The following is a 17,029-nucleotide window of genomic DNA, read 5'->3' on the forward strand; positions in this document are numbered from 1 at the left end:
CAGCCAGCATGAACCAATGCCAGGCACATGTACAAAAAGGCAAACTGAGTCCTTTGAATGAACTTTCAGAGAGAATCCCTGATTTACAATTTTAGATCTATGCATACTTGGGTATGCATATAATTAAAATCATATGCATTACCGGAAAGGATGAGTTCTGTAGGAAGAATGAACATATAACATAATCTATCAATCAAAATACAGACCCCCCAAGCCACTCCCCACCATAGCCAGCCCCTCCTTCCTTTAGACCCTATAAGAAAGAGATCCTAGGCCACAGCTTAAGACCCTTGAATATTCCCACGCTTGTGACCACCTGTCGATCTTGATATAGTCTCTCTCATCCATATTAACCCTTCATTTCAAATAAATTTCTATCCCTTTGCAAATTTATGTAGCCCTCACTTTCAGTTCTTTAAGTGATAGGCAAAGAACCTGGAAACATCCACTCAGACCTCCCCCTCCCCAACATGTAGGAACAGTTGTACCAGAAGGTCCATTCTCAATCAACAGTCAGCTCCCAGGGTCCATCACCATGTAATTACACCGCAGACATGCAGTAAATCTCCATCTTGCAGTATCTTGGGAGAGGCAGGAGAGAGGAGGAGGAGGAAGCCAGCATTTCCCAATAACTTGTTGTGCTTGGCCCGAATTATCTGGGGAAGATACGGTGAGGCGCATGCCCTATTAAGAATGCCCTGGTCTCACCAGGCTATGGTGATGCATCTGCCTGAAACCCCTGCCCCATTCCACCCCATTCTGTGGGCCAGGCCAGGCCCTGTATGCTGCAGTGTAAATCCTCCCCAACTACCCCAGCCTTGGGAGCAGATCCCTTGGGGTCACTATCAAGAGCCAAGAATTCTGAGAATTCAGGGTGGAGGGAACCCTCAAGAAAACAAGTGAGTGATTTGATCCTTGCACCAACACATTTCTATTTCCAGCCTGGGACTAGGCTCATCCCCCTGGGAGAGAAGACCAGGCAGGAGGGAGCAGAGGCCAAGATACACATCCAGTTTATTGTAGCATTGAACTGTGTTGGCTGGGGGAAAAGAAGGAGCTCAAGGCTTTCCTGGGTGTGAGCTTCACTTAGTCGGAAGGAGGCGGCATGCTGTGAGGCAGCAGTTTTGCCTCAAATGGAAATTTGATGGGGTTTCAGACTCATAGGAATGTCCTTGAAAATGAATGTCGCCTTTATTTCACAACCACACAACATTTTCTAGCACTGAGTTAAACCCTGGTAAATGCATAAGGAGCATTGTGACTGTTTTATAGGCCAAGGAAACAGGGCACAGAGAAGTGTCTGATGTGGATGATAGGAGCTAGAGGTGTGGCTCATGGTGGTGTAGACCTCTAATCTCAGCTTTTAGAAGTGGAAGAGGCGTCTGAGGTCATCCTTGGCTATCTGGGGAGTTTGAGGCCAGCCTGGACTGAATGGACCCGGTCTCAAAAGAAAACAGAGAAAAGATCAGGAGGAGGTGTAGTTCAGTAGCAAAATGTCTGCCCAGTGTCTGACTTTCTTTGTTGATACTGTGATATACAATACTAACCAAAAGCAATTTAGGGGACTAGGGAAACTTTTATCAATAAATATATTTTATTTTACATGTACATGTGACATGTTTTTGTGCCTGAGTGTGTATGTATGCCATATGCATACAGAAGTCTCTGGAGGCCAGAAGAGGGCAACAGATCCCCTGGAACTGGAGTTACAGATGGGTGTGAGCCACAATGTGAATCCTGAGACCTGAATCCAGATTCTCTGCAAGAACAACCAGTACTCTTAACCACTGAGCCATCTTTCCAGCTCCAAACTTTGGGGTGACCATCTCCTCTCTAGTACTGTGTCCTCATGGTTTTCTATCTTTGTCTCTGGATAATGTGTACTTGTCACCATTGCCAGCTAATTCCATTCCAATCTCTGTCACTAACATCATGACATCTAACTAGTTTTAATAATTTATTTTTACTTTATGCACATCAGTAATTTGACTACATATGAATCTGTGTGAAGGTGTCCTATCCCCTAAAACAGGTTTTACAGACAGTTGTGAATTGCCATATAGCTGCTGGGAATTGAACTCACGTCCTCTGGAAGAGCAGTCAGTGTCCTTAACTACTGAGCCATCTTGCCAACTCAAGCACATTATCATCTTTTATTGTTTGTTCATTGGTTTGTGTTTTTCAAGACAAGATTTCTCTGTGTAACAGTCCTGGCTGTCCTGAAACTCACTCTGTAGACCAGGCTGGCATCAAACTCACAGAAATCTGCCTGCCTGTCTCCCGAGTGCTGGAATTAAACCTGTGTACCAACACTGTCCGGTTCTTAATATTTTAAAGATCTGTCTATTTTTATGTATGTGTATGTGCCATGGATGTAGGTACCAACAGAAGCCAGAAGAGAGCTTCATATTCCCTAGAACTGGAGCTACAGACCCTTGAGAGTCCCTTAAAGTGGATGCTAGGGAATGGAACATCTAGAAATGGATCCTCTAGAAGAGCAGCAAACACTTAAAGGCTGGGCCATCTCTCTGGCCTAAGATTCACTTTTTCCTTTTTGTTCGTTTGTTTGTTTGTTGTTTTGATTGATTGATTGGTTGGTTGGTTGGTTGGTTGGTTGGTTGATTGATTGACTGCCTTTTATTTTTTTCAAGACAGGGCCTCACTATTTAGCTCTGGCTACCCTGGAACTCATTGTGTAGATCAGGCTGGCCTCAAACTCAGAGATCTGCCTGCTCTTCTCATCCAAGTGCTGGGATGAAAGGCATGGCCAGCTCTACCTTTATTATTTTTATTTATTTTATACATCTATGTGTGGGTATGTGCACATGAGTATGGAATAGTAGACCATGCCAGGAAACTCCGTAAGGTTGAGAAGGCCCAGAGTCCTCAGCAACCAGATACCCACCTGAAATGGTAAGCGGCTCCCTGCTCCCTGTGGTCACATAGCCCCAAACAGAGTTCTCCATGCTAATGAGATATCTAGAGGCTCTGAGGGTCTAGCTAATAAGGTCTCCTTCCCAGACAGTCTTTCCCGCAGAAGGTATTTAATCTCTGGTTGACCCTAAGAAGGTGGTATGCACCCATTTCCCATGATGAACAATCAATTAACAGTTTGGAACCGAGGACTGTCTCTTTTATCAAGAACTACCGTGGGGAGCATGGAGAAGGCCTTCGAATACTGAGCCATGCTCCATCTAAACACCTTTCTGTGCACTCAGACAACCACCACCAAGCTAAGGACAGTCACCAATGAGCTAAACTGGAGTTCCCATTTCCCTGGCTTGTCATCATCCTCAGCCCGTGCTCCCCAACTCCTCAAGACCCAGAGATAGATGCCTGTATGTCCAGGAGTTTCAGAGCCCCCAGTCCTGGCCTCGAATCAGGCCATACTCCTCTGTGTGGTTTTCCAGCAGCGACTGGATACCCAGGAGCTTAAATTCCTCAGCTTGGACCTCCCACATCCTAGGCTACGTTTTCCCACCCCCTGAGCAGTGTCTCAGCGTTTCCCTATAATTTATCAGTGCAGGGTAAATGAAGTCAAGAGCTCCCTGAGTTTCGCCTTCCCAGCGGCACTTCTATATCCCAGCGGTGTGGCAGAACATGGATACACTGGACACATGCAGGAGTGCAGGTGTTCATGGAGGCATGACACATATATCAAATACACAGGAGCTGGAGGACTCATGGCTATAAAGCTATGACCCACCGAGGTATAGTGGGCACATCGATAATCCTAGCACTGAGGACATAGGAGGACTCTAGGGGCCAGCCAGTCTAGCTGAAATGCCATACTCCAAGTTCACTGAAGAGACCCTATCTCAAAATTTTAAGGTGGAGAAGTAGTAAAGAAAGCCATCCTGAAGCCAACCTCTGGCCTCCACATGTGCTTTCAAGGGCAAGGACACCTGAAGACACATGTGCTAAACACATGCACATACACAGGAAAACAGAATTAGTATCTCTATACCATCAAACTTAACAGGAAAGCCATTTAAAGATCAAGATATGTCTTAGCCCCTTGTGACCAGAGATTTATCTTATCAGATTGTAGGTCCATCCAAGATACCTCTAGAGGGGGCTGGAGAGATGGTTCAGTGATAAAGAGCACTGACTGCTCTTCCAGAGGACCTGAATTCAATGCCCAGCACCCACGTGGCGAATCACATCTGTCTGTAACTCTGGTGCCAGGGCATCTGATACCATCACACACATATACATGCAGACAAAACACCAATGAACATAAAATAAAAATAAATTATATATTTTCAAAACAGAGGAAAAATAACCTAGACATCTCTGGAGTCATCCTACATTCCAAATCATCAAAGAGAGAGAGAGAGTAACATCTAGCAACCCTTTGAGATGTCACCTAAGAACCAGCTAAATGTTAGATATGGCTTCTGCTGAACTATGTTGCCAAAGTTTTCCAGGAGAAGCCATGTCTGTGCTCTTGATATGCTAAAAGCTCACGTTTTAAAACCTCTGTGTGTGTGTTTGTGTGTGTGTGTGTGTGTGTGTGTGTGTCTGTGTGTCTGTGTCTGTGTGTGTGTGTCTGTGTGTTAACTGTCCATGTAAATGTGTGTATAATATATGCATGCAGGTACAGAGGCAGTTAGTTACTGAGTGTTTTCGTCAGTCATCCTCCACCTTAGTTTTTGAGGCAGCATTTCTCAGTAACCTGGAGCTCACCAATTTAGCTAAGCCCAGCTTCCCAATGGACCCCAGGGATCTATCTACCTGTTTCCATCACCCCTTCTATCGGATTGCAGGCACATACCACTTCACCCAGCTTTCACATAGTCCTAGGGATTCAAACTCAGATCTCCATGGCAACTGCTTTACTCAGTAAGCCCTTTGTCTCCAGCCCCTAAAGGTCTCCTGTTAATAAACTCCAATTCTGCTTCATTCTGGCTCATGCTGAACGTGATTCCTGAAGTAAGATGCATGATTTCTTCCCCAGCCTTTTAAGTCCCTAATCAATTGAGGAAAAAAAAAAAAAATGAATCTGCTCCTGCACCTCTTGGTGACAAGGACACAGCTCCACACTGCCACCCTCAGAACCCTGGGGAGTTGCTTGTGGTTTGGGGGGGTGGGGGCTACAAGTCGGTGCAAACTGGGATTTGTGCCTTTAACACTGAAAAGAATGTCAAGACTACCAAATATGGCATAGAGTTGGAGATTTTATTGAAGAAGATACTTTAATACAAGCTTAAGAGTGGGAGTTAAAATAAAGAGGGTGCTTAGAACAAAGTTCAGCACACCCAAGTGGGGCTATGTGCTTTCCAAGAGAGAGTATGGGAAAGTAAGACACATCCAAGTGTGAATGCAGGCTCCTCGGGAGGGAATGAGCAATGAATTGTCCTAGCCTCTGTGCTGTCTTGGTAATTCTGGAGTTATATCCCTAGAGATAGATAGCTAAGGGACAATTTTTCCCTCTTCTCTTTCTCATGGTAAGAGAGCTATGTGAAGTAGCTCTGGATGGACTTATAATGAGCAAAGATAGAACCAAATGCCACTGGTGTCGCATGAGGGGTTTAAATGCATGTCTTTCCCGTAAATGCGGTTTCTAGCGAGACTCCTCAGAAAGTGCAGGCCTACAGCTGTGAATGGGAAAGGGCTTTGAAAGGCTGACACTGAGATGGAGTGTCAGAAGCCATCTAGGAAAGGCTAAAAGCACGCAAGAGAATTTTCTAGAGATAGTCTACTGTTTTGCATTGCCTGTGGGTAAGCTCTAAGAATGCAGGGTCCTTAGAGACCTCATCCCAGGATTGCTTCTTTTTCTTTTTTTTTTTTTTAAGATTTATTTATTTATTATATGTAAGTACACTGTAGCTGTCTTCAGACACTCCAGAAGAGGGAGTCAGATCTCATTACGGATGGTTGTGAGCCACCATGTGGTTGCTGGGATTTGAACTCAGGACCTTTGGAATAGCAGTTGGGTGCTCTTACCCATTGAGCCATCTCACCAGCCCCCCAGGATTGCTTCTAATTGCTGATATGCCTTTCCTGTCACTATTACGTAGCCTAATAATTTCTGGGCATCAGCCCACCCTATTGGGTAGATTTTCTACAGATCAACATAAAAATGTACTCTCATGTAGTAATGCTGTGTAGACAGATTAATGATTTCATAATTCCTGATAATTTTATAGAACTCCTAAATTTATACAAGTAATTTCAAGTCCTCTATAAAATAAAAGCTGCAAATAGAGCTCTGTAAACCTTAGTGTGTCACAGGCTAATTGCACTAGAAAAAGAAAGTAGGCTTGGAACAAATTTATGATCAAGGAAAACATTCCTTCCAGGCTAGGAAAGAGGTCACTATCTGGTAACTAAAGGTCATAAACTGGGAATGGATAATTTATTTTATGTGCAAGGACAGAAAATAAAATATTGACTAGTTAATCTATACAAAACTTCAGAATACTAAGACACAAGGCAGATGATTGGTCTCTTGAAAAACCCATGCTAACTTGTGACATAAAAATTATTGCTTTAAACTTATAATGAACTCATGGGGCTAGTAACAGATAATGAATGTTTAGTCAGATACTAGTCTTAATGGAAAGACATATAAACAATTTTGCTGTTATTCCTTAAGTCTTATCGATTTATGACATGAATTACTGCCTTAAACTTACTATGAACTTATTGGAATGTAAAAGTATTTAGAAAATCTTGTAATCAATTATTCTGCTGTAATGATTATACTGGATAGTTGTATGAGAGAATTTTTAGAGTCAGTATATATACTGACAAAAGAAAATTAAGGTGTTGGATTTTTTTTTTCTGCTTCATCCAGAGTGAGTGGGTGTTTATTCTGTATGTGTGAATTTCTGCTTTTTTCCTTCTTTCATTCTTTCTTTCTCTTCTTTTCTTTTCTCTCTGATTCATAATGAGTTAATGAGCTCCAAGTCTCTCATATGGCCAGTGAGGGGCCCTAGAGACAGGGAAAAAAGATCCCCAGCAACTGAAACTTCTTTATTTACTCCCCTGCTGCTAACAGCGTGAGTTAATTGCCAGAAACCAGTGGCATTTAGCCACAGAACAGTAAGAAAACAGCAGCTTTTAGTCACAAAATGCAAAGAGTTCCAAGGCCAGAGATCATCAGTCTTTGGCCTTCATCTGACACTGTTTCCCACCTCAGCACCAAAGAACCTCTAAAGGCCAGGGCAGGCCCCCTGGCATTGGAGTCCTGTTCCTCTACAGTAAGAGGTCCCAGCCATTATCATACATACAGACACCTGGGTGAGGGGCTTCTCTCTGTGTCTTATATCCCTCCAATTTCTCCCTCTCCTTTTCCATCCTGCCTGGCATTCATGAAGCCTGAGTTCTATTACTAGCACAGCACAAACTGAGAACAGTGGAGCAGACCTGTTATCCCAGTACTTGGGAGGTGTAGGCAGGAAGATTGAGAGTTCCAAACCATCCTCCCCTACATAGGGATTAGAGGCCATCTTGTGCTACCAGAGGAGGAGGAGCTGGAGCTGGAGGAGGAGAAGGAGGAGGAGAAGGAGGAGCTGGAGGAGGAGGAGGAGGGGAGGGGGAGGAGGGAACAAAGAAACAAAGAAAAAAAGATGATGGCTAGATCAACAGCTAAAGTACTTCCGGTTCTTCCGGAGGACCAGAATTCAATTCCTAGCACCCACATCAGAGATCTCTGAAGAACTCCTGTAACTTCAGCTCCAAAGAATCCGGCTCCTTCTGGCCTCCACGGGTATCTGCATGTACTCATACACAGACACATAAATTTAAAACAAAACATTTGTGAAGATGAAGGGTACTTTAAATTCCTGCTTCTGTTTTTACAGTTTTTCTGAAACTTTAAACACGGAGCAAGGAGAACTAAGTGGCAGGTGACTATCTAGGGGGAAATTCGGCAGGGGCCAGGGGCAGGAGGGAGCTGAAGAAACTGTAAACACCTATCAAGTGTCAAGTAATGCCCATGTTCCTAACAGCAACCCCACAAGATAATCAAAACTCATCTTAAACCAGAGGAAACCAAGGCATGGGACGTTTAGCTAATTAAAAAAAAAAATTGTTTGACCTTAAAAAGATATTATGGGGTGCGCTGGACAGTGGTGGTGCACTCCTTTAATCCCAGCACTTAGGAGGCAGAGGCAGTCATATCTCTATGAGTTCAAAGACAGCCTGGTCTACAAACACAGTTCCAGGACAGCCAGGGGTGCACAGCTGCAAGCTGCATGTCTAGGGGTAGGAAAGAAGACGGACCTAGACCTCAATGGACACCTTCAGTTAACTTCTTTTGTAGGGAGAAAAACAACATTTTTTTTCTACCTTTTATCCCTTTAGTCAGGGGGAATATCTCTGCCATGCCCATACCTGTCTACGTACAAATATACTCATCACACAAACAAAAGACCAGTCTGCACTTCATTGAGGCAGCACCCACTTCTAGAAAGACCTGCCGGGTGGGGCAGCTGCTAGCTATTCACAGTCTGTCTATCCCACTTAGCTACTTTCCAACCAAATCAGCCTCAGGACATCCTCAGAAAGGAGTGAGGGGAGACAGGTCCATACTGTCAAAACCTGTTCTTTTCTGTTTGTCTCAAAGGCAGGCCTCAGCTCCTTCCAGCCCCAGAAATCAGCATTCACCTCGGAAGAAACCGAGACCCAGCTGTATCTGAGCAGTGTTTTTATAAACTCATGAAAAGAGGCTTTATTGGAAAGGACTTCGGCAGGAGGCAGGCACAGGGCCTGCGACACGTCTGGTGGTTTCCTGTGGGCTCCTGGCAAGCAGTGATCATTAGCAGATTCTGTTCTGAGCTCAGGACTGGCTCCAAGTGACGGGGTTTTATGGGACTTACGCACAGAACTTTCTTGCAAAGCACAGCATTATAGGATGGATTACATGGTTCTGAGGAGCAAAGGGCCTGGCTCCTTCTCTGACTTGTTTTCTGAAGTGTGTAGAGGCTTCATGGTTAGGCCTCTGTAACCTCACACCAGGACTTCTGGTCCTTTTTTAAAAGCCTACTTTTTTGAAAAATAAAAAAATAAAAAGTAAATCCCTAGAAATAAAAAAAAAAAATCCATCACTAGGTGGATGCTTTTCCACAGCTCAGTGTACAACACTGGTGATATATACAGAAGATGGTACTTAAAGAGAGAGGCTGCATGCAGTGGTCTGGCCATAGCTCAGTTGACAGAGTGCTTGCCTAGTACACATCAAACCCAGCAGCACATAAACTGGGTGTAGTGACACACACACACACACACACACACATACATAATTCCAGCACTCCGGAGGTGAAGGCAGGAGGGACAGAAATTCACAGTCATGTTCAGTTGCACAGTAAGTTGGAGACACACACACACACACACACACACACACACGAGAAGGGAACAGGGGAGAAAGGGGAGAGATGGGGAGGAAATCATAAACAGTGCTATTATCAAGAGAGAGGCAGAGGCTGGAGAGATGCCTCAGGAGTTAAGAACAGTTGTTCTTGCAGAAGACTCAAGTTCAATTCCTAGAATTCACATGGTGGCTCACAACCATCTGTAGCTCCAGTTGCAGGGATCTGATGCCCACTGCTGACCTCCAAGAGTACCAGGTGCCCATACATACATTCAGGCAAAACATTCATACACATAAAAAAATAAATAAGTCTAAAAAAATAAAAAGAAAGAAACAGGCAATATTAACAGGCTGTCAAACCCTGCTCTCTTTTTCTCTGTCTACAGGTGTGTACATACATGTGTGGTTATGTGCATACATGTGTGGTTATGTGCATTCATGTATGGCCATGTGGATGCATTGTGGTCATATGGATTCATGTGTGGTCATGTGGATTCATATGTGTGGTCATGTGCATGCATCTCTGGTCATGTGGGTGTATGTGTGGTCAGGTGGCCGTATGTGTGATCATGTGTATGCATGTGTGTTCTCATAGAAAGACAGAATTAGAGGAGTGTGCTTTGAATCGAACCTCAGCTTAAACCTCCTTATCTGTTCCTCCTTGTCGCCATGACCTTAGCTGAGTTCTTCAGCCTCCTTCCTGCTGATATAAGACAGGTTACAGACCCTACCTCGAGGGAACTATTCCACTGAGTGAAACTAAATAGCAACTAAACAAACAAGAATTTTTCCTTTACAAACGTGGGGTCCCACAGTGATTGAATTTTGTACCTTGTTATCTTAGTGCGTCATCACTATAGATGTGTGGAAATTCGGTTCTGCCATGGATTGATAAATATCCCCACAGGTTGGTGTGTCGGTGGTTTGAACCCCATGGAGGTGCTACTGAGAGATGATGGGCCGTCCAAAGGTGGAGGCTAGAGGGAGGCCTACTTGGGGGCATACTCTCAAACTGTGGTACCTAGATCTCTCCTGTCTGTCTTGGCTCATACAGGTAGCTCTTTGGTTAATTATATTCTCCTGACATAATGCTCTACCCTCTCCAGAGGCTCTAAGGTGGCCACTCCAAAGCTGGGAGGAGAAATAAAGCTTTTCCCATTATAAGCTAATTGCTTCTGCTATTTCAGGATAGCCATAGAAAGCCAGCGAAAATCACTTTTATTCCCAAGGAAGTACATTTCAAATATAAAGGGTTTCAAATACCCAGGTGTTTAGAAAACAAGAGCATATCACATATCTCAGGCTGGCCTCAAATGTGTTATATAGTCAAGGGTGTCTTTGAACTTCTGATCCTCTCACCTCCACATCCCCAATACCACTGTGCCTGGTTTGTGTAGTCAGTATCACTAGGCAAGCACTCTACCAACTGAGCCATGATGTCAATTGTCAATGTTCTACCTGTGCCTTTGTTCACTTCCTTCATGGCAATACAGCCTCACAAGTCCAACAAGCATTGATACAGGCTGCAGGATCTCAGCCTCCAGGGAACCTGCTCTTTACACCCCGTGTTCCCATCCACACCATTCAAACCTACGTGAAGTGGAGAAGTGACTCCTCTCCCCTGACCTCTGCAGCCTTGTCTGCTAAATAAGGACAAACCAGTGTCACACACACACACACACACACACACACACACACACACACACATCTCAGCAGTAGAGTGCATTGGCAGCTATACAAAGCAATGGAACCTGTAGTTTGAAAATTCTCAGGAAATGGTAAAGTTAGTTACCAAGTTGGAGACAAAAGTTTTTTAAACTTATTTTCATAAACTTTTACTGACTCATTTACTTTTAGAAAGGTTTCACTTGTAGCTCAGGCTGGTCTTGAACTTATGACCCTTCTTCTGCCAACCTCTCGGGTACAGGAATACAGGTAGGGATGGAAACCACAGTCTCACATGTTAGACAAGTGCTTTACTACTGAGCTACACCTGTCCCTAGCCTGAGACCCACCTAAAGCTTCAAATTACAAATGCGTGCCCGTCTAGCCAGCAAGATGGCTCAGAGCATAAAGGGGCTTGCTGACGAGCCCGATGATCTAAGGTCAGTCCTCAGAACCTGCAAGGTAAGACAGGATTTACTCACAAGTTGTACTCTGACCTTCATGTACATGCCATGGCACAGATGCTCACTAGCATGCACACATGTGTGCTCATGCATGCACATACATACACATACAAATAAAACTTAAAATAATGAATATACACACACATACACATTCATTCATATTTGTCTACTCTTTGTGTTGGGTATTATTTTGGTTTGGGTTGGGCTTTGGTGTGTGTGTGTGTGTGTGTGTGTGTGTGTGTGTGTGTGTAAATAGAACGATCTATGCAGAAACAGAAGTGGCCAGACAGAGTCTCTTCAATGACAGAGTTGCCATGAATGGAGTCACAGCTGGCGGCAGCACCTCTAATCTCCGTGCCCACTGTCAGGCAACAGGCCAGACACAGCTAAAGAAACCAATGGCCAAGTGCCAGGGTGGGGGTGTGAAGCCAGGAGCTTCAGTGTGCCCCACAGAAGACAGGAGCAAAGCTCTGCCTGTGGCCTGAGAACACTCAGTGTTCATAGGAAGTCTCCAGATGGGTCAGTTGCTGGGAAGGAACAAGCTTAGACCCAGGATCCAAAGCAGATCCTGGAGGTCAAACCCTATGTTGCTACTTATAAACCTGGGGCCATGGGGAAACTATTGTGGCCCTTTGTGTCCTTATCCATTAGGAGTAAATGAGACATGAACTTTGAGAAATTAGAATGGCATTTGGGGCACAAGAAATGTTTTTAAAATGTTTGTGCTCGTTGGAAATTTTTGGAGTTCGTTTATCTTTAAATTTTTTTTTTATTTCTTATATTTATTTTCATGTGCGCCTGAGCACACACACATGGAGGCCAAAGGAGAACTTGCAGGAGTTGGTTCTTCTTTTAGACAAGGTTTCACTTTGTAACTCAGGCTGGTGCTGAAGTTCTTCTGCCAACCTCTGGAGTACAGGAATACAGACAGGTAGGGATAGAAACCAGAGCCTCACATGTTAGACGAGCGCTTTATCACTGAGTTACACCTATCCCTAGCCAAGGAGGCCAGAAAAGGGCATAGGATCCCCTCTAACTGGAGTTACAAGCGATTGTGAGCTGACTTGGATACAACCCGCCCACCACATCTCCAGCCTTGTCTCTGGCCATGCTCACCTGGCACCCAGAACCCTGACTGCCCTTGTATCAGTTCTCCAAGAGTTGGCAGAGCCTGTCCGCACTGCCAGCCTGAGACCTGAGTAACACAATGCAAGTGTCAGCCTGAGCACAGGATGGGGTGAGAGTGTGGTTGCATGAAAAATACCCACCTGTGTGCTCGGGCCACTGGAGATTAGGAGTACTAGTGGGATCAAAGGAGCCAGTCTACCTGCTTCTCATGTCTCCAGTCCTAGCAACCAGGCCTGCCAAAGAGAAAAGGGCGCTGTCGACAGATGTTCCATATTAGAAGAGGAGGTGTTTTATAGGGGGTATTGAAATAGCCTGGGTGCTTTGCAGACTTCTTTCCTGTGTCTTGAAGGAGCCACGCATGCTCTCCTCACAGGGGTCTCCACCCATCTAAAGTCTGTCTCTCCCTCTGTTTCCTTTGGCCTGGCAAGCCGCCTAGGCTGGTTGCCTTGTGCAGTTCATGTGCTCCAGGCATCCACCAATTGGGAAGACCCTCTAGACCACAATCCTTTAGGTAAATTCTCAAACATTTCAGTCTAGAACTCACTTTTGAGCTGTGGCAGACCTCAAACTCATGATCCTCCTGCCTCTGTTCCCCTGAGTTACCCATGTGTACTACCACACCCAACTCAACATGAACTTGGGTTTTCCACCAGAACAGTTTTTTTTTTCCCAGACCCTGTTCATTCAGCTCCTCTGGCTTGTACTGTTCAGGGTTTATGGGTAGCTCTGTGTATCTGGTGTGTGTGTGTGTGTGTGTGTGTGTGTGTGTGTGTGTCTGTCTGTCTGTCTGTCTGTCTGCCTATATGTGTATATGTGGCATGAATGTTTGTGTGTCTAAGTATGTAAATGTCTGTGTGTGTACTGAACATTTTCAAACTGTGTTCCAGAGCTGAAGGGCTGGGCTAAGCTGGGGGCTCAGTGGTAGAGTCCTTTCCCTGGCCATGCCCTGGCTTACATTCCCAACACTGCAAAAAAAAAAAAAAAAAAAACAAAGGATCTGAAGATGGGTGAAGGGGCAGAGTAGATCAGCAGTGGCTTCTGGGATTCAACTGCCCAGATGTCAGTCTCTTTGGAGGGAAAGGAGCACTGTAGGTCACTGAGCTTGGGCTTCAGCTGTCTCCCAGTAGCATGGAGCCATCCCTACACTGAGCAAGGCTTGAGGCCTGCCTTTCTATATCTTAGAGGATGATTGGAAGTCCAGTTGCAATGGTAGCTTTGTAAAAGAAAAACTCCCAGCCTTCATTGCTTGGTGCTGGGTGGAAAACAGAGCGGGCTCAGTGGTCAGCAAGACACTAGCTGCCTCAGAACCACAATGAACTAACTCATTAGGTAGTCTACTGTGTCTGAGTGTGCAAGATCACACATGCATGTGAATGGGAGTATGTGTGGCAGTATATATACACACACAGTGACCTGAAAAGGACTTGGAATTTCTCCTGTTCCTCTCTGCCTCCCTCCCTTGTGATGGGGTCCATCACTGAACCTGGAGCTTGCTGTTTTCCAGCTAGGCTGACTGGCTAGCTGCCAAGCCAGGATTCACCCACCAACTGGCCCTGGCCACTTCCACTCCTGGCCCTGGGATTACAGAAGCACATAGCCACATCTATCTTTTTACATTGATCCTGGGAACCAAAACTCAGGTTCCCGTGCTTTCATAGTGTCATAATCAGGGTTTCTTTTGCTGTGATGAAATCTCATAACCTAAAGCAACTTGGGGGAGAAAGAGGTTTATTTCTTTTACACTTCTACATCATAGACTGTCATTGAAGGAAGTTAGGGCAGGACCCTAGAGGCAGGAGCTGATGAAGGGGCCACAGAGTCGTGCTACTTCTTGGCTTGCTCTCTATGGCTTGCTCAGCCTGTTTTCTTATAGCATCCAAGACCACCAGTCCAGGGATGGCACCACCCACAATGAGCTGTACCTTCCCACATCGCTCACTAATTAAGAAAAATGCCCTACAGGTTTGTAGGTTTGCCTACAGCCTTCTATTACAGAGATGATTTCTCTATTAAATTCTCCTCTCAGATGACTCCAGCTCGTGTCAAGTTGACATAAAAACCTAGCCAGCGCACACAGCAAGTGCTCTTACCCACCGAAACATCTCTCAGGTCCCTGGGCAGCCTACTTCTAATTGTAAGGCCAGCAACCTCTTTTCACTGTCTTTAATTGCCGACCAGGAAAGTTGGAAGGCAGCTCAGCCGCGAGGTTCCAACTGGCCCTATAGGAGTTGCTCCTAGCACCTCCCTAGCTGTGCTCAGCCCCAGCAGGGCTGAGTCATGGAAAAGTTAGTTCTGCTCACTTCTCCCACCAAGCCCACAAAGCCTCCTTTCACGTTGTCAGGAGGGGGATGAAAAAAAAAAAAAAGCGTGGGGTCCTCCGCCCAAGGCTGGGATGAAAATTTTCAAGTTCCTCTCTAGAGTTAGACTCTATATCTCCTGCATCAAGAAAGCAGAATGGACAAGTACCAAGGGAGAAAGGGGACACATATCGCATACTACAACTTTCTTATTGAAACCAGCCTTAGTTGTGCAGCCCTAGCCCAGTGCTCCCCCACTCCTATCTTCCTGGGAACTGAGGTGTAGGGAGGGGGATGGATAGAGACAGTTACAGCTCATCTCTGGAAAGCTGATGCTGGAGGAAGCCTTAAGCTCACAGATACCAGGACCACAAAATCCACATCCTGACAGTAGACCAAGTAGAAACAGGGCCATTTCCTATCTCTGGCCAGATCTTGGACCTGAGAGTTGCTTTTGAAATTGCCTAGCCAGTTTTTGTTGTTTGCGGGGGGGATTCTTTTATTTTGAGCTTTTGTTGTTGCTCCCCTCTGACTCCAGCTCAGACTCAACAGGGAGAAGCCTGTGTGGCCTTGAATGAGTTGCTTATTTATCTGTTAGGCCCAGTTTCCTTTATTGCGTTGAGAGGGCACATGACACCCACCTCCTCAGACCATTCAGGAAATTATAGTGTGTATAAGGCAAGTGTGAAGGTCCATTGGGGTTTACAGTGTCTTTCTACCTCTGTCCCAAACACACACCCATGGGACATGGACGAGGGCCCTCCTGGTCACTCAGCTGCTCTAGCATCTGAACTGAACAGGATGAACACACACATGTCTTTCTTTGAGTGGCTGGATCTCCATGTGTTAGTGATCTTTGCTATGACACAGGTAGAGAAGAGGCTGTGACCTTTCCAAGTCCTTAGCTTTACGAGGCTTGGGTTGTTAGCCTTACGTGGAAAGGCCTAAGCAAAAAGAATAGCTCATTAGCCCCACCACAGTGTTGAAAACTCTAGTAGCTTAGAGGTGCAGTGTCCCATTTAGCCACTAGGCGTCTCCAAGGATAATAGATGAGGGCAGAAGCTATGCAGCATTTTGGGGGTCTCCCCTAGTTGCTGTCTTGTACATAGGCCTTAGTAACCGCTGGGCGCCAAGAGTGAGACCCTCCCTGGCTGCCGTTTCTTTCCTGTTGTTTTGTAGACCTGGAAGATGGGGAGAAATGGCCACCATGGTGGGGTGGGATCTAAGGCAGGCAACGGCCAACCCTTTGGACAGTCCTTTAAAAAGAAGAATGGAGCCTGCAGGGACTCTTCACTGTAGTCCTTGGCCAAGCCTGTCCTCCACCTCTCTCCTGCCTTCTTGCCAGAGTAGGGTGGGATGGGAAGAGGAATTAGGTCTGGACTGAATCCCTCCCTCCTGTACTTCCTGGCTGGGTAACCTGGGAAATGGGATGACAAAGTCCCCAAAGCGAGGTCAGCTGGAGGGTGGAATGTCAGACCAGATCGCAGGCGCTCCATGCTGGAGAGCGGCTTTCTAGCCCCTTCATCCAAACCTGAGAGTTCTCATGACAACTTCTCCCCAGAACTACAGTAGTTGGCAAAAGCGAAGGTGATCTCCACCCCCCTCCCCAAATCAGCACTTCTCTAAGGGATTTGTTCACACCCAGGCGGGGAATATTAAAAGCACAGTTAGTTAGTTCCTTGTGCACCCAGGGCCTGCTGGATCACTCTTTGGGGCTGAGGCCCAGGACTCCCAGCCTGAACACGTCCAGGGCTGGAAAGGGCTGCCCCAGATTACAGGGCAGGCTCCCTGGCTGTCTCTCCCTCTCCCGCCCAGGGATGTGCAGAGGGGGCGGGTGGCAAGTCTCATCAGCACTTTTAACTGGGCCTGCTTCTCATGACTCACCTCCTAGAGTTCCCGCAACAGGCAAGTCTAAATAGCTGGGTCCCGCCCTCCCAACTGGGAGGCGTTCTTACAAGGGGTGGGCAAGAGGTTACAAGGTGGGCGCCCAACAGGTCAGCGGGGTAAGGGCACCCGGAGAGGGGGCACTGGATGAACTGAACGGTAGCATAGGTTTGAAGACGTGTTGTTTACAGGCTTTTGTTATTAAGGAAATTGCTGTCAGTCAAGGTAATTCTAGCCCAGATAAGCAATAAATATGCTCCCAGCTAATCTTA

This window comes from Mus pahari, chromosome 6, assembly GCF_900095145.1.
Source record: "Mus pahari chromosome 6, PAHARI_EIJ_v1.1, whole genome shotgun sequence".
Taxonomy (NCBI): Eukaryota; Metazoa; Chordata; class Mammalia; order Rodentia; family Muridae; genus Mus; species Mus pahari.